A 22,901-nucleotide genomic window follows, 5' to 3' on the forward strand; every position below is an offset into this window, starting at 1 on the left:
GCAGGATGATTGCTGTATATGGGAGTTGGCTCAGCACCAGATCCTGGCGGCTACTTTCTCACTATCTCCCCAAAGCCTCCATCCCCAGTCTTTCCTCAAGTCTCTATAGTCCACTCTGCCCCACCTTTGCCAGTGACCTACTGTCTTTGGCTGTATCCTTCAGTTGTTTATCTGCTCACTAGGACTCAGCAGTCAGGCTTAAGCACTAAAGGTCCAGGGCAGAGACTCTCCTGGGTTTGGGACTATTGTTTCCCCTCAGGCTACTACCACTCAGAGGGAAGTGGTCTGCCTGAGCACAAGGTTGCTGTGGTCTGGGGGATGACTCAGTACTGGGACCCTGGCAGCTACTTTCTCAGTCCTCTCGTCAAGGTTTCCATTCCCAGTCTCTCCTCAGGCGTCTCCAGCCCACTCTGCCCTTGTCTTCACCTGAGCCCCAGGTAAGTGGCTGCAATTGAAATTTTTTTTTGTTGGCCTTTTAAACTGCCCTTGCATCTCCAACCATCTGTCTGTGGTAGAGATTAACCCTGCTGCATTTTGCCACTGGTTATTATTTGTGTACTGTTTGGGCTCTGATGTTCTAAGCTGGAATCCTAGCTTATGGTTTAGACACCAGTCTTCTTTGGGTGATTAAACTGGCCTCTTAATTTTCCTGCCAGTGCTGCCTCCTGTGGGCGCCCAGCCACCCCTCTCAAGTCTCCACTGCAGTTTTTACTAGACTGGTTGTGCCAAAGCTGGTTCTGTATGTCTGAAGTTATATGCTTCTCTCTGGTTATTGCTCAGTTGTTTGTTCTGGGTTGTTTCTCCACAACTGAGTTGTAATTCCAGATTGGTCCTGGGAGGAGGTCAGTGTGGCTTACATTCACTCCTCCACCATCTTCATTCCCCTTGATTTTACTTTTCAGCTATAGTTGATATTCAATATTATTTTATATTGACTGTTTCAGGTATACAGCATGGTGGTTAGACATTTATATAACTTATGAAGTGATTGCCCTGATAAATCTAGTACACATCTGGCACCATATATAGTTATTACAACGTTATTTACCATATTCTCTATGTTGTACTTTATATCTCTGTAACTGTTTTTATAGCTCATAATTTGTACTTAAGCCCTTCACCTTTTTTACCCATTCCTCCTTCCCCATACCACCTGGCATCCAAGAGTCTGCTCTCTGTATCTATGAGTCTCTTTTCATTTTGTTTCTTTGTTTATTTTGCTCAGTAGATTCTATATATAAGTGAAATCATATAGCATTTGTCTTTTACTGTCTGACTTATTTCACTTAGCATAATATCCTCTGGGTCCATTCATGTAGTTGTCAATGGTAAGATGTTGTTCTTTTTATGGCTGAGTAATATTCCATTGTATATACATATACTACACTTTCTTCATCTCCTGAAGGACACTTAGGTTGCTTGGATATATTGTCTTAGATAAATTGGTTATTATATTGCTTAGATATATAGTGCACTGAAGAGAGGGGTGCATATATCTTTTTTTTAATTTCCAAGTTGGAATTTTTATTTTGCTAATGCACAAATGAAATATAGCAGTCCACCTTCCAGAGTTTCTGAACACTTAACCACTGATGAGTTCTGTAAGATGCAGTTGTCCTCCGTAGTGCTGGTGCTTGATCTTCTGTGAAAGCCCAGCTTACCTTCCTTTCTACCCTCTGAATTAATTGTCTTTCAGAAGTCTTGTCAGATGTTTTCTTTGTTGGCCTCTCCATGTTGCTGTTTCATTTGAAATGCTTCATTTTCTAATTGTTCAATAGTCCTTTCAATCTCATAATTCTTTATGACCAGTGATACCCAATTTGACTCTATTTTTCCTAATTTAGATCCAGCTGTGAGTTGTGTGTTCTTTTGCTGCCAGTTTAAATCTTGAATGCGTTCCCTCCACTTCTGGAGATCTTTCTGTGAGTATTCACATACAAACTAGATCTTCATTATGTTTTCCAGGCATTGCATCCATTCTGTGACATTAGTTCCAGATTCTTAATTTGAATTGCTTGGTGTTCTAACTGGGTCTTTGAATTGTTTACACATTCTTGTCATGCAGTAATGTCATTTTTCTGACCTGAAGAAGGGGCTGGAAGTTCATATTGTTTCATACTGAACAATTCAATTGGTTGTGGAACAGCCAGCCTTTCAAATTCATTTCTCAATATGTGTTTCAAAAGCAGAATAATCTGGGGCTGTTAGGTAGCTCAGTAGTTCTTCATATATTGGTATCTGAGAATATCTTCTTCCACCAGTACCACAGCTGCTTTTTGCACATCGGGTGCTTTGTAACCTTGGTCAAAATATTGCAGTGCATCCACCACAACCTCTTCAGCCACTAAACCTGTGCCTCCTGTTCTTAAGTTCACCTCGTTTTTTTGAGACTTTTTTGAATTGGTGTTTTGAATTTCTTTGGATAAGTACCCAGAAGTAGAATTGCTGGGCAATTGCTGGGCAATTCTACTTCTACCCAAAAAGTAGTTCTATTTTTAATTTTTTCTTTTGTTTCCCTTGCCTAAGGAAATATATCATAAAAATATCACTAAGAAAAATGTCAGAGATTATTTTTATAGGAGTTTAAGGTTTTGGGTCTTACATTTAATTCTTTATTCCATTCTGAGTTTATTCTTGTACATAGTGTAAGAAGGTGGTCTAATTTCATTTTTGCATGTGTCTGCCTAATTTTTCCAACAACATTTATTGAATAGACTGTCTTTACCCTACTATATATTCTTGCTTGCACAATAGATTAATTGACCATATAGCAGCAGTTTTATTTCTGAGTTCTCTTCTGTTCCATTGATCTATGCATCTGTTTTTATGCTGGTGCCCTGCTGTTTTGATTCCCATAGTATGGTAGTGTAGTTTGATATCAGGTAGCATATCTCCAACTTTGATTGCCATAGCTATTTGGGGTCTTTTGTGGCTCCATATAAAATCTGAGGATTAATTGTTCTAGTCTTGTGAAAAATGCCATTGGTATTTTTGTAGACTTTGCATTGAATCTATAGATTTCTTTGATTAGTATGGATATTTTAATAATATTAATTCTTCCTATTCATGAGCATGGTATATGCTTTTATTTATTTGTATCTTCAGCTTTTCTTTAATATCTTATAATTTTCTGAATATATAGGTTTTTTACCTCCTTGATTAAATTTATTTCTAGGTATTTTATTTTTCTTGATGCAGTTACAAATGGGATTGTTCTCTTAGCTTCCCTTTTTGATAGTTTGTTTTTGGTGTGTAAAAATGTAAGCAATTTCTGAATATTAGTTTTGTATCCTGTTACTTTACTGAATTTACTTATCAGTTTTAATAGTTTTTTTTTTTGGTGGAATCTTTAGGGTTCTTTGTAGGGTTCTTGATGGAACAGAAAACTCGGGGCTGAGGGGTGCTTCTGACTATTTTTGGATTAGCAAGCAAACACAGTGAACATAAGAATGGAGCCTTCCAGACCTCTCACTGTCATATACTGAGGATCAAGCAGGAGAAGAGCTGCAAACCAGTTATGGAAGTCAGAGTCAGGGAGGAGCAAGTCCTGCTCTAAATTGAATCCTCAGAGTGCCTCAGGCATGTGGGATGGCCAAGCAGAAGGGCTACTCAAAGCTTGTGTTGTCCCTCTCCCAGGCTCCCCACCTGACTATGGGAACACTTTTTCACTTTTTCACTGGATATCCTCCATCTTCTGCACCCTCCACTCCCTAAACTCTTGCTCTTTTACATTCCTGTGCTGTTAATGCAGCTTTTTTGCCCTTCACACTCATTCCCCTAAGATCTGTGTGAAATTGAGCACTCTGCTCCAAAACTGAGACCTCTAGTGCAGACCAGCTGGGACTTTGCCTCACTTGTTTCCATCAAGCTGACAGGACTGGGAAGCTCCTACTGTGGCTTTCTATTTGTTTCTTCTCAGTGTCTTGTCCCTGAAATGTTAGCACTCTTTCTAGGTTCATCCTCTGCTTCTTTCTTTCTTGTCCCCCTCTATCCCCTGGGGAGCCACATCTTGCCATATTGTTTCAGGTAGTTCCCACATGATCATGGCTTCCTTATACTTTAAACTCCAGCCCTAAACGTGGTCCTTAGCTTTAGGCTCAGGCATTCGATTGCCTGTTGGACATCTGCCATCAAATGTTCCACAAGCATAAAAATCTGACCACCCTACCAGAGTTGCTTCTCCTGCAGTCATTCAGCCTCGGTGCTTTTATCATCATTTAGACAGCTGACTAGGTCAGAGATCAGAAGCTATTACAAAGTTTTTCTTCTTCTGAAGCCTCAATACTCACATCAGGAACTTCCTAAGATCAATTGATTCCTGTCTATCTCTATACCACTGTCTGAGTTCTGGCAGAACTTACTTCTCACTGCAGCAGATTCCTATCTGTTTCCAGTTTTCCTGTCTTGGAACTCATTTTTCAGATAATATCCTAAAATGCATAACTGAATGTTTTCAATGGGTCCTGATAGCATTCAAAATGAAGGCCCCAGTCCTAAAAGTGGCCAAGGCCTTTATGGTCTCTTTTCTGCTTATAGAAAACTTCACTTCTTCTGCTCATATCATTCCTCTAAAATACTGACCTCTTCCTTGAATTATGTTAGAATTCAAACTTTTACCCTGAGGTGCATGTCACAAAGTTTTCTAATTTTAAAAATCAAAGGTTACTACTGTGTGTTACACAGTATTCTGGATTAGAAGAATTAGCCCAGTAATCACATTTATGGGAATAAAGTTTGGTAATAATGTTTTTGATTGACCTCTGATAGGAGGCAGTGGATACGAAATAAGCCCTTCAGATTGTAGTAGGGGAACTTTCCACTTGTGTGGATGTATCTAGCCACTACACATGACTGAGCAACATATCAAGTTCCTGCCCAAAGTCATTGCTGGAACTCGAATGAGGTATGGAGTTGAGAGCACACCCCTGCTGCAAGCAGTTCACAGTCAGGGTGACAGAATATGGCAAAATGCAGACAGAGACAGAGCCATTGTCCACTTGACCCAAGGAAAGCCATAAAGTAGATATCAACAAGTTGCCCTTGTATATGCAATGTGGCCCAAAGCACATGAGGCTCAGGAGAAATTTTTATAAAAAACATTATACTATCATCACACACACATAAAAAGAGTATTAGGTGAAGGTTATAGGGGTCCACCAACTGCAGAGTTTTAAAGGGACAGAGAATGGCCTTCTATAGATTATTTAAAGTATTATTATGATTAAGAAATGATTACTTCCCCTTAAGTGTGTGCTTTCCATTTTTCTCTCTTTACTTTTAAAAAATCTTATTTAGGGACATCTTTTTTTGCAAAAGTTATTTGCTGTAGTTTCAGTCCTGCTCTCAAATCCAACTTCCAGGTTTCATATGGGATATAAAATGTGGGTTGACTTAAAATTTTTTTCCTCATCTGAGGATATTTTCCATTCCTTTTAGAGAGAGAAGGGAGAAGAAGATGAAAAGAGAGAGAGAGAGAGAAGACAGAAACATCAAGAGTGCAAGAGAGAAACATCAAATGGTTGCCTTCTAGTAGGCAGCCCAACAGGGTATTTGAACTGCAACCTGGGTATGTGCCCTGACTGGAAAATGAACCCACAGTGTTTTAGTGTATGGGACAATGCTGCAACCAACTGAGCCACACTGAGCAGGGTAAAAATAAAACAAAATGTGGGTTGAGGGGGGAAGAATCTTTCTTCTGATGCATGAAGACTAAGTCCATTACTTGTCTGGGTCCGCGAGGTGGCATTTTTCCAGAGTTGGGGGAAAGTAATCAATTCCCCAAAGTAGGAATTATCAGGGAGAGCCATACTGGGGTATTATGCTGGACTGGGATTTTGAGAGGTTCAAAGTGAACCTTACAAAAGCAGTGAGCACCGTCCAGCATTGCTCTCTCCTCTTGGAACCCTATTGGTTATCTACTAGCATGTATTGGAAGAGATGGAGGGGGCCCGAGCCAGTTTCAGGTTCTGCTTTGTCCTGGGCACCACCACCCATCCCCGTGGCATCACTTTAACCTCTCCAAACTGCTCTCCTAGCTCACTCTGGCTGATACCAGGCAGCACAGCAGGGGAGTTCAGCACATTGCATCAACTATATCTGGGTTTGCCCCTGTCCTCTGCCACTCACTAGCTGATAAGACAACTGAGCTTCTCTGAACCTCAGTTGCTTTATCCCCCTTTGTAAGTTTTACTGGATTTATTAATGTAAATTTGTATATATTTTTAAATATGTAAATATAAATATATATAATCATTTCATAGACCCTCAATCGTAACTTTTATTAACACTCTCCTTTACTGGAACTTCATTTTTAAAGTGGAGAAAATACCACACTCAAAAATCTCTGAGGTTCAGAGCAGTGTAGCCCTACTCCTGGGCCCCAACAACTTCCTTCCTCCTCCTCCTCAAGCCACAGCTTGGCAGATCAGCCTCCAAAGACATGGGACATGCACCAGCACCTGAATGCAAAAATGAGAGCCCAGATGAAAGGATTCCTAGTCAATGTAGGATAGCAAAAGTGAGCCCATTGGGAATGGTTTTGTGGTCATTTCCTTAGGGTGTGATCCAGTATTAATACAATATTTTGACCATGTACTTGGCCATAACCACACCCAGTTACTGTACCATATGAGAATGGATCAAAGTCAGAGGGAAGCCGCACACAATTTATAAAAACGCAGGGCTTATTTGGTTGTAATTTTCCTTTGGAGCCTGAGGCAAGAGGTATTGATCATAAAACAACCAAAACTAGTTACAGAGTTGAACTTATTCCCAGTTTGTGTTGTGCAATTCCAAATGCATGCTGGCAAACCTCCAAGGAGGATGTAGGAAGGAAGGATAGAGTGCACAGGGCAGCCCTTGGGAGAAGGACTTCATGAATTTAAGGGTAAAGAGGTTCTGAAGAAAAGAGACCCACTTATTTTTCACCAAGGCTGGAAATGGCTTTATACATGTTCCTGAGAGAGGGCAGAGGTGGTTTCTGAAGTCAAACAGAGAACACTTGGGAAGACTCTGCTCCTTTTATTTCCTAGGTGTTGGCCATGACCACCGATGCTTTTGTAACTTCCTCCTGCTGCATGTGGCTGAGCAGCAGAAAGGAGGGTGAACACTCAGCAGGTTGAGCCAACCTGTTGCCAACAGGACTGCCATTGGGCCACTTACCCCAGCACTTGCAGAGACCTTCACAGAGGGTAGACAGGACGAAAAAGCCAGGGCATGAACTCTTCTTTGCATGGTTAGAGAGAAAATGGATTTAAAATTGTGAATTGTTGAAATGACTGCAGTCCTATTCACAAAGCAAACTGTGGAAAAATACAGGTTGATTCCTTGGAGATATATGTGGGACACTGGAATACATTTTATAACACCACAATGCACAAGAAAAATCAGAATACTTTTCTAAATAAAGATCTGTCTGATATGGGGTTCTCACTTAGCTGGGGTAGCCAGAACTTCTATCTGCTGTAGTCCCAGCTAGCCCCTATAGCAGGACACTGGCAGCACACTCAGGTGAGACCTCAAGGTCCAATTTCCAGGGCCTTGTCGGTGGCAGCCATATCTGGGATTTTACCTCTCCTCTGCCACTTGCTATATAGTAGTAGGGAGTTGCCTGTTTTTTAGTACACAGTGGTCTGTATCTTTGTGGTCATCTGTTTGAGCTAGGAACCCCACATCCGTGACAGTCTCCTGAGTGGTCCTTGCAGTTGTGCCTCCTTGAGGTTCTTCCCACCTCCCTGGGCTCCCCAGAGAAGTTGCCCAAGCTTTCCCTCCTAAAAGAGCCACATACCACTGTTCTCTTCCCCAATCTTGTTTCTTCTTCCTAAGAACTTACTTTTCTGTTTTTCCTTTTAGGGAAGGTCCCACTTCACCTCCCCTCCCTGGGTCTCTTTCTGAGGGTAAAACTGGGCAGAGGACAGCAGGATGTCCATTAGCTTGTTTCCTTACCAAAACATTTATTAACTCATCATTACCAATCAAAATATCAGGAGAAGGCAGGCTCTGAGGAACTTAAGGTGGAGAAAAAGTGAAATACTTTTCTTTGTTCTTTCTCTCCTCTTGACCATTCCTTCTCATTCTGTTCTACTGCCAAGATGTAAGAGCTGACAGATTTCTGGCTTTAAGGCAAGAATGAAAGCAAAACAAAACAACAAAAAACATGCTCCCATATAAAGCCATTATTTATTTTATTTAAAAATTTTTATTGTTATTCTATTACAGCCATTCCAATATTTCCCCTTTTGCTCTCCTCCACCCAGCTCAGTCCCCACTCCCACAGTCGATCCCCACACTCTTGTCCATGTCCATGGGTCATTCCTACATGTTCTTTACTTAATCACTTCCCCTCCTTTCCACCATTATGCCCCTCCCTCTTCCCCTCTCATCACTGTCAGTCTGTCTCATGTTTCCATGTACCTGCTTCTATTTTTCTTGTTAGTTTATTTTGTTCATTAGATTTCTTTTATAGGTGAGGTCATATGGCATTTGTCTTTCACCACCTGGCTTATTTCACTTCGCATAATATTCTCCAGTTCCATACATGCTGTTTTAAAAGGTAGTATTTCCATCTTTCTTTCTGGTGCATAATAATCCATCTTGTAAATGTAGCACAATTTTTTGATTCACTCATTTACTGATGGACACTTAGACTGTTTCCAGCACTTGGCCAGTCATAGTGCTGCTATGAACATAGGGGTGCATAAATTCTTTTGAATTGATAATTTGGGATTCTTAGGGTTATATTCCCAGCAGTGGAATCACTGGGTCAAAAGGCAGTTCCCTTTTTAGTTTTTCGAAGAAATTTCATACTGGTTTCCATAGTGGCTGTACCAGTCTGCATTCCCACCAACAGTGCACTAGTGTTCTCTTTCCTCCACAACACCAGAACTTGTTTTTTGTTAATTTGTTTATGATCACCATTGTGATGGGTGTGAAGTGTTATCTCCTTGTGGTTTTATTTTGCATCTCTCTGATGGCTAGTGATGTTGAGCACTCTTTATATGCCTATGCCCACCTGTATGTCCTCCTTGGAGGAGTGTCTGTTCAGGTCCTTTGCCTATTTATAAATTGGATTGTTTGTCTTCCTGGTGTTGAGTAGTATGAGTTCTTTCTGTATTTTGAAGATCAAACCCTTGTCCGATGTATCATTGGCAAATATGTTCTCCCATATGATGGGTTCCTTTTCATTTTTTTCTAGTTTTATTTATTTGTTTATTTACTGATTTTAAAATTATTTTTATATTTTATTTTAATTGTTGTTCAAGTACAGTTTTCTGCCTTTTACCCCCATCTCAGCCCACCCCCCAGCCATCCCCACATCCCTCCCACTTCCATACCCCCTTATTATTGTCCATGTGTCCTTTATACTGGTTCCTGCAAACCCTTCCCCTTTTCCCCTGAAATTCCCTCCCCCCTGGTCACTGTCAACCTGTTCTCAATTTCAGTGTCTTTGGTTATATTTTTCTTGTTTGTTTGTTTTGTTGATTAGGTTCCTGTTAAAGGTGAGATCATATGGTATTTGTCTTTCACTGTCTGGCTTATTTCGCTTAGCATAATGCTTTGCAGTTCCACCCATGCTGTTGCATAGGGTAGGAGCACTGTCGGTGGGATTGCAGACTTGTACAACCACAATGGAAAACAGTGTGGAATTTTCTCAGAAAACTAAAAATGGATCTGCCTTTTGATACAGCAATTCCACTGCTTGGATTATACTCTAAGAACCCTGAAACATCAATCCAAAAGAACCTATGCACCCCAATGTTCATAGCAGGACAATTTACAATACCTAGGTGCTGGAAGCATCCTAGGTGCCCATCAGTAAATGAATGGATCAAAACAGTATGGCACATTTACGCAGTGGATTTCTACACAGCAGAAAGAAAGAAGGAGTTCCTATCCCTTTTCATTTTGATGATGGTTAAAGCCATTTTAAATTTGATAAACATTAAAGGAACCTGAGTGTAAGCTCTTCTCTATCCTTGCCTTGTACAAGAAGCAATTGAGTGAGGGAACAGCTGACTATGGAAGGGGTCCTGAATGACTCTGTGAGCACTTGTGCTCACAGCTTGACACCATCCCTAAGAAGGGATCAAATGAATACCATACTAGTGTGGTTTTGTGAGTCTTTTAAAGGATTTTATTTAAGTTTAGAGAGAGGGAAAATGAGGGAGAAAGAGAGGGAGAGAAACATCAATGTGTGATTCCCTCTCACACGTCCACTACTGGGGACCTGGCCCACAACCCAGTCATGTGCCCTGACTAGGAATTGAACCAGCAACTCTGGTTCCCAGGCCAGTGCTCAGTCCACTGAGCCACACTAGCCAGTGCTTGTGAGTCTTTTAATATTTGAATTTGACTTTTGTTTTTATCATTTTAGTTCTCTGAGCACTTTTAAAATTCTCTATGGATGTGTGCTTTGCTAAAAGAAGAGGAGGGTACCAAGTAAGGGAAACAAATAAAATAATGGAATTAGTCCTTTAGTAATTCATAATTTTAACCATTGATGGATTCATATAGAAGGTGAATTTGGGAGAACAGATGGGTGTTGGTGAATAGGAAGTGTTAAGTCTGAAAATGTGAAGGACCTTATGTGTTATCCTACTTGAATGATAATAAGTTAACCTACCATAGTTTAGATGTATGTATGTATGTATGTATGTATGTATGGATAGATAGATAGATAGATAGATAAGACTATCAGTAGATGTTTATAAAGGACATGTTTTTATTCTTTCCAGAAGTTTCTATCTTTAACTTCCATAACTTTTTGCCATTCAAACATCCTTTAATCCAGGTTGCAAGTAACTTTTGCTCTGACCATGCAAAAACATGAAAATATTCATGCAACACTGTTAACAGGAAGTGGGGAATTTGTTCCTAGAGTTAGATCAATCATGGGTGACAGAGAGGGATCAAGAATAGGAAGCACAATTAGAAAAAGGTTGATCTGCCTGAAGCCTTAGGTAAGATAGGAAATAATGTACATTGAAATAATTAAAGGCAAACATAAAGGGAACACAAACAAATTCTGTGATCTAAGAGAACTTTCTAAATCAACTACATAATGTTTGATGAGTCGAGTTTTAAAAATCTGTCCCAAGGCAACAGTGACAAAAATAGAGAATACTGCATGTGGTCTGGATAATTCCCTCAGAAGGATGTGCTTTGGTACTAAGAGGATGGAATAAGCTCATAGTTGACTGTGAAGTTAAAAATGCACATGTAGTTTCACATTAGCACTTCTAAAGTGCTTTGTATATGTTAGGAATTGTTCTGAGTACTCAGCATTTACAACTCCATTTCATTCTCTAAATGGCCTCATAAGGGGTACTACAATTATTTCCATTTTGAAGATTAGGAAATGGAAGCAAAGAAAGCTTAAGTAACTTGACAAAAATCATTCAGCTAGGTAAGTGACAGAATCATGATTTGGACTCAGGCAATCTGAGTTCTTGCTTATTTTCCCCTGTCCCTTGTGTAGCTTGCATCTTATTTGTTTTCAAACACCAACAGGATTCTTTGGAGGTGGGGTGGGGAAGTGTTTAAAATCAAAGATACTATTTTCCTACCTTTTGTATGTATTGATTTCCATGTGTGTCCCCATAAGCCTCATCAACAAAAGCTTGGTTGTTATCTGAAATAAGCTAGTCTTAATTATCTTTCTTTCTGGTCAGAAACACTAAAGCTTTCTTCTATGCTCCATCCAGCTGCTTTTAGAGTAGGTAGAACTTCAGTAGAGAACTTGCTGAGGAGAATGGGAGATTCAGGAGCAAGGTCTTTACTGTAGAGGGATCCCCATAGTCATTGTCATAGGCCTCAGGATTGCAGTTCTTATTTAGCTTTCCAGGTGTGAAAACAAGAAAACTATTAAAAGGAGCCTAGTCCTGACTGGTGTGGCTCAGTGGATTGAGTGCCAGCCTGTGAACCAAAGGGTGGCCAGTTCGATTCCCAGTTGGGGCACATGCCTAGGTTGCAGGCCAGATCCCCAGTTGGGTGTGTGCAAGAGGCAACCACACACTGATGTTTCTCTCCCTCTCTTACTTTCTCCTTTCCCCTCTCTCTAAAAATAAATAAGTAAAATCTTTAAAAAACAAAAGGTGCAAAACAGAAGGTGCCTAACCATTGCCTGGGAGCCCCACATAAACAACCAGTTTCAGTTCTTAATGCATCCCCCTGTCAGAGGGCTATCCCCCTCAGAAAAGAGGAACATCTGTCCCTTTGGTGGTTTCTCACTAAACCTTCTGTAGGAAGACTGGGTTGTATGTTTGCTTTGCTCTTCTGAATCCTAGAACATTTAAGTGATAGAGGTAAGCAAGATATTTAAAGGATACTCATTTATTTAAGTTGGCTTAATTACCTCTGTTAGACTTAATTGCTATAATTGTTGCTTTACTGTCATAATTGTTGTTCCTGTTGTGTTTACAAGGTTCACCCAAGGCATTGTGAACTTTGTGCAGTTGTTTACATGGTGTTTGACTCTATTTGTGTTTCATAATGTTTACTTCCTGCTCCTTAGGGATTGCATAGTCTGTTTAGGATGCTGCCTTGTTTCTAATTCTTTGAAAATGGGACAAAGAATTGTGACCATTCTCAGCCTGTGATAGCATAAAGAAATTTACCATATAAAAACAGTAAATGATAAAAATGCACACATATCCCCTGGATACATTATTACTACTAAAAATAGCTAACATAATCTTGAGACTTACTGTGTGTCAGGTTTTCTGTGTATAGTCTCATTTAATCTTCTCAACAACTCAGTGAAGTAGAAATTATTATAATGGTTTTGCAGATGGGAAAACTGAGGCACAGTGAAACAAGGAGACCAAACTCACAGAGTTAGGAAGTGGTAGTACTGGGGAATAAACCTAAGAGCAGAGATATCCTGTTAATTTAGCCACTATAGTATTTAGGGTGCTAGTCTTCTCTTTTTGATATTAGATATGTGAAGCAGGGGAGGAAATAATCCATGTCTCAATGGCCCCAAATGTGTCCCACATAGTTCCTGATAGTTTAATCATAAGAAGTCTTTCTTTAAAAAAATTATTATAGGCAGACTTTTTTCCACATCTTTTTGCTATCAGGCTTTTATGTCAGATTTTATTTATTACATAAAAATCTGAATGCAAATAAATTTAAAAAATAACTATAGCTGGGTAGCCCCAACAAGCCAAGCCAATTTCATTTAACATAATCATTTATTTATTGCTTTAACAAGGCTCCTGTTGGATACTCATGAATAACCTGTGGGGTGGTAACACCCAGATATATTTCTAAGAGTCATTCACCTAATTATTTCATTAGCAGATTTCTTAGGCCCCAAAAGAATGGCATCTAAAAAGAGGTGAATCTGATATGGTGAGGGGGTCATGTGGTCTAGTTATAATTAGATAAGTTTTTTTTAATAGGTGACACTGGGCAGAATGAATGTAATTGGCACAAAAATGGGGAAAGAGCATTTGATCATGTCCAAAAGGATATTCTTATCTCTTTCTTCTATTGTATAAAGACTTCTACTTTCCTTATTTCATTGATCTGTACACAGTATCCTCTATTGCCTAAGCTGGATAATTGATACTCAACCTGCCTCCTTCAAGGCACCCCCTTCCCAATTCAAACTGTGACCAAATGCTATTAGTTTAATTGACATACTTCAATCAAACCATCTTTTCTTCCTTTCCATATTTCTTCATTTCCTCCACTTTAATCTCCACAGACTATTAGAGTCAACTTTCTAGTGAGGGATACGCTGTCCCACAGAGCAATCCCAACCACCATGGAAGAGAATGAGTCATCCTGGACACAATCTGTTTTTCCAGTGGGAAAGGGGGTGGTGATTCTCTCTAGTGGAGAATGCCCTGAGCCCTTCTCCAAAATGGCTTTCATTGATATTGGTATGTGCAATGGTATACAGTATGCATGCAAAACTCACCAATCAATGTCCAAAGGCTATAGTTATAGAACACAGATATTATCTATAGATAACAATTGAGCAAACACAGATCTGCCTCAGGTCAGGGTCTGTAAAATATGCTGATGCCAGAGGGTTGTTAAGATGAGGTTAATGAGATTAATTCACTCCCTTATGCTTTGAATTTAAACATCTGGTTTATATCAAAAAGGCTATACAAAGCAAAGCAAGCTTCAAAGGATAAAATGTATTATTCAGGCCTGACTTCCCACGGGGAACTCTCAGTGTTAGTATTGGATCATGCCTGCCACCTGCATTCCTGGCATTCAGTCAAGACTTACAGGCAAGGCCTTGCTGGCTCAGGGCTGCAGTTTTCAATACCACACAGAGTGGTCTCCAACATTCTAGAATACAAATTTGCTTAAGTTACTCTTTGCTTAAAAATTTTCTGAGACTCCAAAGGAGTACCAGATGAAGTCCAAATTTCTTATCATGACACAGGAGACTCTTCCTGGTCTTGCTTCTGCCACCTACTCTTCATTTTCTTACTTTTTTCTTCCTTTGTCCTGTGCCCTAGCCATACCCAACTACTGGTAGATTCCCAGTGGGTCATTCTCTTTATTCCTCTAAGTTCCCTTACGTTTTCCTTCTAACTGGATTCTCTTTTCTATTTCTCATCCAATCTACTTGCATAACCAACTTAAATTTTATGACAATCAACTCTCACCTCTTTCTTCTTGACTACTTACTTTAAAATAATGCAAAAGGCTACCTGTCCTGCACCTTATTTTTCTCTGTACATATTCATTAACTCATCATCATTATCATCTTTATCAAAACTCTCTCCATTAAGCAATTATTCTCCTGTCATTGAGTACCTTCTGTGTGTCAAAAGCTGTCCTAGGCACTGAAGATATAATGATGAAAAACCTGGCTACGGTTCCTGCCCTCCTGGAGTTTAGAGAATGAGAGAGATAAATCTTAGATGAATCAGTGACTATAAAATTAAAAATTAAAATATATGACATAAAACAAATAAATAGGAAAATAAAGGAAGATTGAGAGTAGTGGGATACCTACTTTAACTATTAGGGACAGCATTTACTGAGGAAACACATTTAATCTGAGACCTGACTGATGAGTTTCTTGAAATGCAGCATTTTTCTTTCATTGTTTTTCCCTATTGCATTTTGTTTTCTATTTTATTAATTTCCTCTTTGATATTTATTGTTTTCTTTCCTCTGCTTATTTTGGCTTTCATTTTATTCTTTTTCTAGTTTCTTAAGTAGAAAGATGAGATCTTCAATTTGAGAGCTTTCTTCTTTCTAATATAGGCATTTTAGTGCTATAAATACTCTTCTAAATTCTGCTCTCTCTGTATCCCACAATTTCTGATGTGCTTTCATTTTCATTCATTTCAAAATGCTTTCTAATTTTCTGTTCTTTCATCCATGGGTGATTTAAACATACGTTATTGTGTTTCCAAGTATTTGATGACTATATTTTTATATTTTTCCCTTTATTTGTTTCTAATTTAATTCCATTGTGGTCTGAGAGTTTACTTTATTTGAAACTTATTTTATGGCCCAGAATATGGGCTATCATGGTAAATGTTCTGTGTGTACCTGAAAAGTATGTATTTTGTTTAAGTTGAGTGAAGTGTTCTATGGATAAAGAATTAGAAAAGTTGGTTGATAGTGTTATTCAATCTATGTTCTTCCTCTATTCATTATTGAGAGCAGTGCTGAAATCTCTGAGTATAATTGTGGATTTGTCTGCTTCTTCTTATAGTTCTATCAGTTTTTACTTTGTGTATTTTGACTCTTCTCAGGGACATATATATTTAGGACTATAATGGAAAGATGGTAATATATGAGGGTTAAGGTGTTTCTTCTGCATTTCCTGGCTGATGTGATCATATTCAGGCATTCAATTCTAATCAATACTTCATATTTCCAACTTCTTTCTGTATAAATCTAGTTGGATATCATATGGGTGTCTCAAATACAACATGGCACAATCCTAACTTGGCATCTCCCTACATTTTCTCCACTTCCTGTTTTCTTCATATTAGTTAATGATAATTAAATTAGCACTTAACAAAATCCAAATAAAATTGATTTAAATGAGATAAAGATTTATTTTTAATTTAAGTGACATTTGGATAAATACATCACAGGGCTAGTATGGAAGCTTGGTGTTCTTGAGGAAGCCAGTATACTTCTATTTTTCTGTTCCATCACTCTTAAAATGTGGATTCCATCACAATATTATTTAATGATGCAAGATAGTTTTTGGAACTCTGGTTATCATTTCCAAGTTCCAAATAACATGGAGGAGAAAGAAGTAGAAGGGAAAATATGTGCACACCAGTTGTTCTTTTAAGAGACTCCTCTAGAAGTCCCAACCGGGAACTTCTTTTTATATTTGATTGAGAATATACTCTAAGTAATGCTGAGTTGCAAGAGAGGCTGAGAAATATAGTCTTTTAGCTGGGCAAAGTGCTCTCCTGAATGAAATTAGGGTTGGTTCTGTGACTAAGGGAGATGGGGAGAGTGCATAGTGTGGGTTGGTAGTACTCCAAGCCCAATAATTTTCTTAGCAAGAAATTTAAGACCCACCATTAGTTCTCTGTTTCTTCTCACAGAAAAGGAGCCACTCATTTTCACACTCACAAATACAGCATCTCCTCTTTAGTTATGGTATCTTGGATTCATCCCCCATCATTTTTCTGAATTACTCAACACTTTAATAAGATTATTCCTCCCATTCCTGTCCTTATTCCACATTCCCACTAGTGATATTTTGCTAAGAGACATGTGGCCACAAGGCTTTCTTGATTTAAAAGCTTCTTTTAGTTCCCACTGATTATAGAAGAAAGTCCAAATTCTCTAGATTCACTTTGTATTACAAGCTCTTCTCTGTCTTTCATGGAAATTATCAGGGTTTTCCCCAAGCACACACTCTATTCACAACACTGAGTCCAAGGTCAAGGGAGCAAGAAAGCTGGGTTCTATCCCAGGATTGTGAAACTCCAAGTCCTAAGCTTTTTGCATATGTCTCTACCTACCCCCTGTCAAAAAAAAGGGAAGGGGAAGTAGAAGAGGTAGTCAGCATGATTGTTGGTCAAGCAATAACTTACTTTAGAGAAAGACTCTCTAGAGAGGCACTTAAACATTAGAATGGGGAGAAAGAAGACCCTCAACTGAGTGATTGGCTAGCCTACTTGATTTCCAGTTTGAGATAAAAATATTAGTTTAAAAAGTAATACAGAGATATGGATGAAAGCTACCATAGGGACTATTTAAACAATATTTGTTACATTTTTCTAATAAGAAAGAAGTGATACACCTAAATAATAAATAATTTGGAAAATAGAGGAAAACATTAAGAAATATGAAAATCACTGCATTTCTACCACCCAGATCTATATTCTGTATCAGACATATGTATGTATATTTATATAGGTGTATCTATATATTTTAATGGAATTTCCTCAGAAAACTAAAAATGGAACTGCCTTTTGACCCAGCAATTCCACTGCTAAGATTATATCTTAAGAACCCTGAAACACAAATTCAAAAGCACTTATGCACCCCAATGTTCATAACAGCTCAATTTACAATACCCAAATGCTGGAAGCAACCTAAGTGCCCATAAGTAAATGAGTGGATCAAAAATTGTGGTACATTTCCACAATGGAATACTATGCAACAGAGAGAAAGAAGGAACTCTTACCCTTTGCAACAGCATGGATGGAAATGGACAGCATTATGCTAAGTGAAATAAACCATGTGGTGAGGGACAAATACCATATGATGTCACCTTTAACTAGAACATAATCAAAAAAAGAAAAAAGCAAACAAAATATAAATAGAGACATTGAAATTAAGAACAATCTAACAATAGCCAGAGGGGGTGGGGAGAGGACTATGAAGTGAAGGGTTTTCAGGAACTACTATAAAGGACACATGGACAAAACCAAGGGAAAGTGTGGGAGCAAGGGAGGGAGATGGGTTTGGCTGGGTTGGGTGGGGAATGGTGGGGGGGGGGACAACTGTAATTGAACAACAATAAAATAATTTTAAAAACATACAATTTTTAAAAATGGAAATAAAATATAAAACAGTTGTAAGTTACTATTTTTCTTGATCAGTTATTGTGAACAATTTTTCATGTTTTTACATATTTTTCTACCATTTGATTTTTAATGGGTATGTAAAATTCCACTGCATGATAAAAATATTCCTTTGTTGCACCTTAAATTGTTTTAGATATTTGCTATCACAGTGAATAAACTTGATACATTTTTCTTTTGCGCATATATGATTATTCCCTTTATAAAATTTTAGAAGTAGAATTATTAGAGTGTAATATGAACAATGTGTTATATCATTTTGATATGTTTTGATGCATTTTGATAAATTGCTCTCCAGAAAGATTATATTGATTTTCACTTTTACCCACAAAGTATGAACATTCTCCCCACACTTCATATGTTATCATTTTAACACACTGTTGTTTTAATATGACTGCTTTGAGGGCTGTTGAACAGGCACAATTTCATTTACTTACCATTTATATTCTTCTGGTTTCAGTTGCATTTTAAACTCTTTGCTCATAATTCTCTTGAGGTGTTTAATAATAACAATTTGTTTAAGGATACAAATATTTAATATCATTTATTTGTTGTAATAAGCAAAAATTTAATAATAATAGTGGTAATTATGACAACAAACATTTAGTAAGCCTTTCACTGTGTTGTCATGTATATCTTTTGTAATCCTCAAAATCCTATTAGGTACATTGAATTATTATTTTCATTAAAATGATACAAATTTTTGAAGAATCAAAGAACCATCCAAACTCACAGAGTTAGTAATACAGATTGATTTATTAAGAGTTTTATTTAGAATCTTAACCACTTGTCTGTCTTATTGTTTTAAGTTTTTCTCTGGCTTATCATTCACCCTTTAACTTAATTAATGCTCTTTTTTATATAGAAAATTTAAAAATTTTATATAGTCCCTCATATTGATTTTCTCTTTACTAAATATTTTTGTGCATATGCATGGGAACACTGTCCCTACTAAAGATCAGATAAGTATTTAGCTGTACTGTATTCTAATTATTTATCTGTAATTTTTAGAATGTAACTCTGTAATTAATTTTGCCATTTATTGAATGTGAAACTATCCAATATATCTATTGGGATTTGATCTTATACTTTATTCTGTTCCAACCAACTGAGCCACACTAGTCAGGGATCAACATAAATTTCCTGAACATTTACTATGAGCTTGACCATAGTCAAGGTGGTGCTTGGCAGGTGAGTTAGTGACTAAAAGAAAGATCAGTGTCTTCATGGAATATGAATTCCAGTGAGAGAAATTAAGCAATAAACAACAAATGAATTAAATTAATACACACTATAATATGTTAGAAGTTTGTAAGTGTTATTGAGAAAGAAAAAGTAAAGCAGGGAAAGTGAATTAGGAAAAACTGACATTTGAGCAAAGATTTGAAAGAGGCAAGGAGGTTAGCCATATATATTTGGGGGGAACCAGGAAACTGGACTTATCTTATGGAGGGTGGATCCCTTGTAGTGCAGGCTTTCCCTGCTAGGTGAGTGTTCTAAGAATCCATCTGTATCAGTGTACCAGCTGGTGTTGTTGTGAGAGGCTGAATCCAGCTTTAGTGAATTTCTTTTTAAAGACTCTTTCAATGCATTTTCCCATTTCATGATGGGTGATTCAGATACCCTGTCCATACCATGCTGAGTTTTCAGCAGTTTTTTTTACCAAAAATGACTTGATCTCTGTGCCCCACCCTTCCTATTCACTGAGTCTCACTCTGAGTGCCTTTTTTGTCTCCCTGGATGAAAAAAAGACCTCAAAGGGAAATGTTTTGCCAATGTAGAAAAAGTGAAACAAAAAGTGGCAGAAACACTAAAAGGCATCAAAATTGATGAGTTCAAAAACTGTTCAGGGCAGTGTAAAAAATGTCTCAATAGGTGTATTGCATGAAATGGAAAGTATTTTGAAGGTGACTGAAGTTTAAACATGTAAGAGTAAATACACATTTTTTATAAACAAATTTTGGGGTTTTGGGGGGTCTCCCCCCATATACGGAGGGGGGAGTGTGCCAGACACAAGGAGTTATTTTTGAATATGTGACCTACACAGCAATCCTTATGTATACCATACAAGGAGCAAATACTCCTTGAATGCATATTGAAGACTATTGAGTACACATAAACAAACACCCTCACCCCCACATCTCTTTCTCCAAAAAGAGAAATAAGAATTTCATGTAGAGATTAATAATTGTTTTGCAAACAAACTCATAGATACAGACAACTGAAGGATGGTTACCAAATGGGAAAGGGGTAGAGGGAGGTTGAAGAGGAAAAGTAGGTCAAATATATGGTGACGGAGGCCAATGAGATTTGGGTGGTGAGTACACAATGACATATATATTATATCAATATATGACACTTATGTCTACTTGAAACTTATACAATGTAATTAAGCAATGTCACTCCAATAAACTTAATAAAAACAACACAATAATTGTTTTGTATGTAAACGATAGGTGCATGGGGAAATTACAGATACATATTATTTTGTGCATATGATAATGGGAAATGGGAAAACTAAACACTTCAGCCTCCCTCTCCCTTAGCCAAAAGGAAGATGTACATGTTGATCTCTCATAGTTATATGATACTGTTTGTTCTGTCTGAATTTATATCCAAAGAGGAAAATTTTGGAAAGAATCCAAGAAAGGAAGTGATAGGAAGGGGTAGATAAGAGGGAAAGGAGAAGTAAGCCAGAAGAGACCTTCCCTTCTGCCCTCCTGTATTGGAAATGTGGTCTCAGGCAGACAGGGCTACAGGACCATGGGAGCAGCAGTGTGCAGTGAAGAGCTATGGGACTTCCTGGTACAGACCTGGCTCTTGCTTGGCTCTTGTCCAGTCCTCAAAGGTTGTCTCATCTGCTAGGCATCCTGGGGAAGAAGCCCCAAGTAGAGTCTGCTCTGCTGCCCTGTTGTTTCTGATGCCAACTGGCCCTTGGTAAACCCTGGAGAAGAATCCTCAGCTTGAATTTTTCTCTGCCATCCTGCTCTATGCCTTACCAGTGACTAAGTGTGGAGACCCGTGGGCATCCATAGTCATGATTGCCTTATCTTTAATTTGTCATTGAGACATCTCCTTACCATAACTGGGAGATCTTGTGGGAGGAACTCAATTGAATCTACGCAAATAGGGACCTCTCATCCACATTTGGTCATTGTTAACAATGTCTGGTTCTCTTAGGGGTTCATGAAAAAATGAGCAATGAACTAGGAGCAACAGCAAGACCTGTGCTATCCAAAGATACACCATTCATTCATCTAGCACAGATGTACAAACTTTTGTCATCTCTGGGCCACATTGGAGAGAAGAGTTGTCTTGGGCCACACATTAAATGCATTGCAACAGGCAATCACAAAAAATCTCATAATGTTTTAAGTAAATTTTATGATTTTTTGTTGGGCCACATTCATAGCCATCCTGAGCTACATGCAGCCCATGGGCTACAAGTTGGACAACACTGATTCTAGAGCAATGTGTATCAAACTTCTAGACAGAGATGGAAAGATAGAAAGGGTATAACAGGAGGGCTAGAAATGCCCCCAAAAGACCCCTTTCAAAGTAAAATATCATGATTTCTTTCTTTCTTTATTTTTATTTATTTATTTGTAAAGGGAGGGGAAAGGAGGGAGAAAGAGAAGAAGGAAAACATCAATGTGTGGTTACCTCTTGAGCACCCCCAACTGGGGACCTGGCCTGCAACCCAGGGATGTTCTCTGACTGGGAATCAAACCGGTGACCCCTTGGTTCTCAGGCCAGCACTGAATTCACTAAGCCACACCAGCCAGTGCCAAAAGATAATTTCTTAATTTCCCTTTTCCCCAAATCTTCTAGTTAAACTTGCTCAGGAAAAAAGCATTCTAGGCTTATTATTTATTTATATACTAAATATCCTGGTGTATTTCTGCCACTTCCTAGGGTAAAGCCCACTCTAACTGGACATGAATGTATGCCTGAATGTTTGAAAGAGCAAATTCTGGGCACCAAAGTGAAAGGAAGTTTGGGTGACTGTTCTAATTAAACCTCACCTGCTGGTTTTCCCTGGTTCTGCTTAGGTTTGACTAAATGCCCAGAATGTGGTAAAAGTAAGTAAAAATTGAGAGAACTAAAAATAAATTAAAATAGCCATTTATCTTCTCAGTATTCCAGCCATCATTGACAACATTTATGTATTAATTATACATTTTATAAAAATCTGTTTATTTAAGTACCCAAACTTCTGAAGACTGTCTGGCCACTGTCAGTATATTGTTAGAGAAGGACTGTTTTCTTCTTGACTTCAAGGTTGACATTTACCAGGTTTGTCATTCCAAGACTACATCTGACACTAACAAATCTGACTTCTTTTCCCTGCATTTATTACTAGGCACTGAATTTGGCCACACAAAAGTAGATGCTCCTATGTTAAATTGTTTTCTACTTGGAGCCAAGGGTGAGTTCTAGTTCTCATTTATTTAAAAGGAACAGAGGGATCTGAGGTGTTATTAGTGGCTGACAAGATGCCACTTTTTTGGCTATTTTCCACAGCATTCAGATTCATATCTCAGATTCACATACTTTGCATGTTTTTCCCCACATGCTGGAACAGGCCTGTTCTCAGAGACAAGCTTCAGGAGTGGGAGTAGAAGCTTGTTTTTACACATGATCATCAGCACAGAGCAATCTTTCTTGGAAATGGGAAAGTTCCACAGGCTGAAGATGTCTTTCCCTTGGTCAGTCTTTCCTCCAGGAGACTACTGAGGGATGTCCACCCTATTCTCCAACCCTGGACCTGTCCTTTAACTGAAAGAAAGACACCTTCTTCTTTACCTTTTGATATTTTATCTGAATCCTTGGCAAAAATCTAGCTTATAATTTTTT

At 38.3% G+C, this 22,901-nt stretch overlaps 1 pseudogene; it reads right to left on the minus strand.

Annotated features, from left to right (window-relative positions):
* Positions 1-1,692: 1,692 nt before the first annotated feature.
* On the minus strand, positions 1,693-21,083 carry LOC123820745 (annotated as a pseudogene).
* Positions 21,084-22,901: the final 1,818 nt, after the last annotated feature.

Source organism: Phyllostomus hastatus, unplaced genomic scaffold, assembly GCF_019186645.2.
Source record: "Phyllostomus hastatus isolate PE091 unplaced genomic scaffold, TTU_PhHast_1.1 phas_contig_37, whole genome shotgun sequence".
Classification (NCBI taxonomy): Eukaryota; Metazoa; Chordata; class Mammalia; order Chiroptera; family Phyllostomidae; genus Phyllostomus; species Phyllostomus hastatus.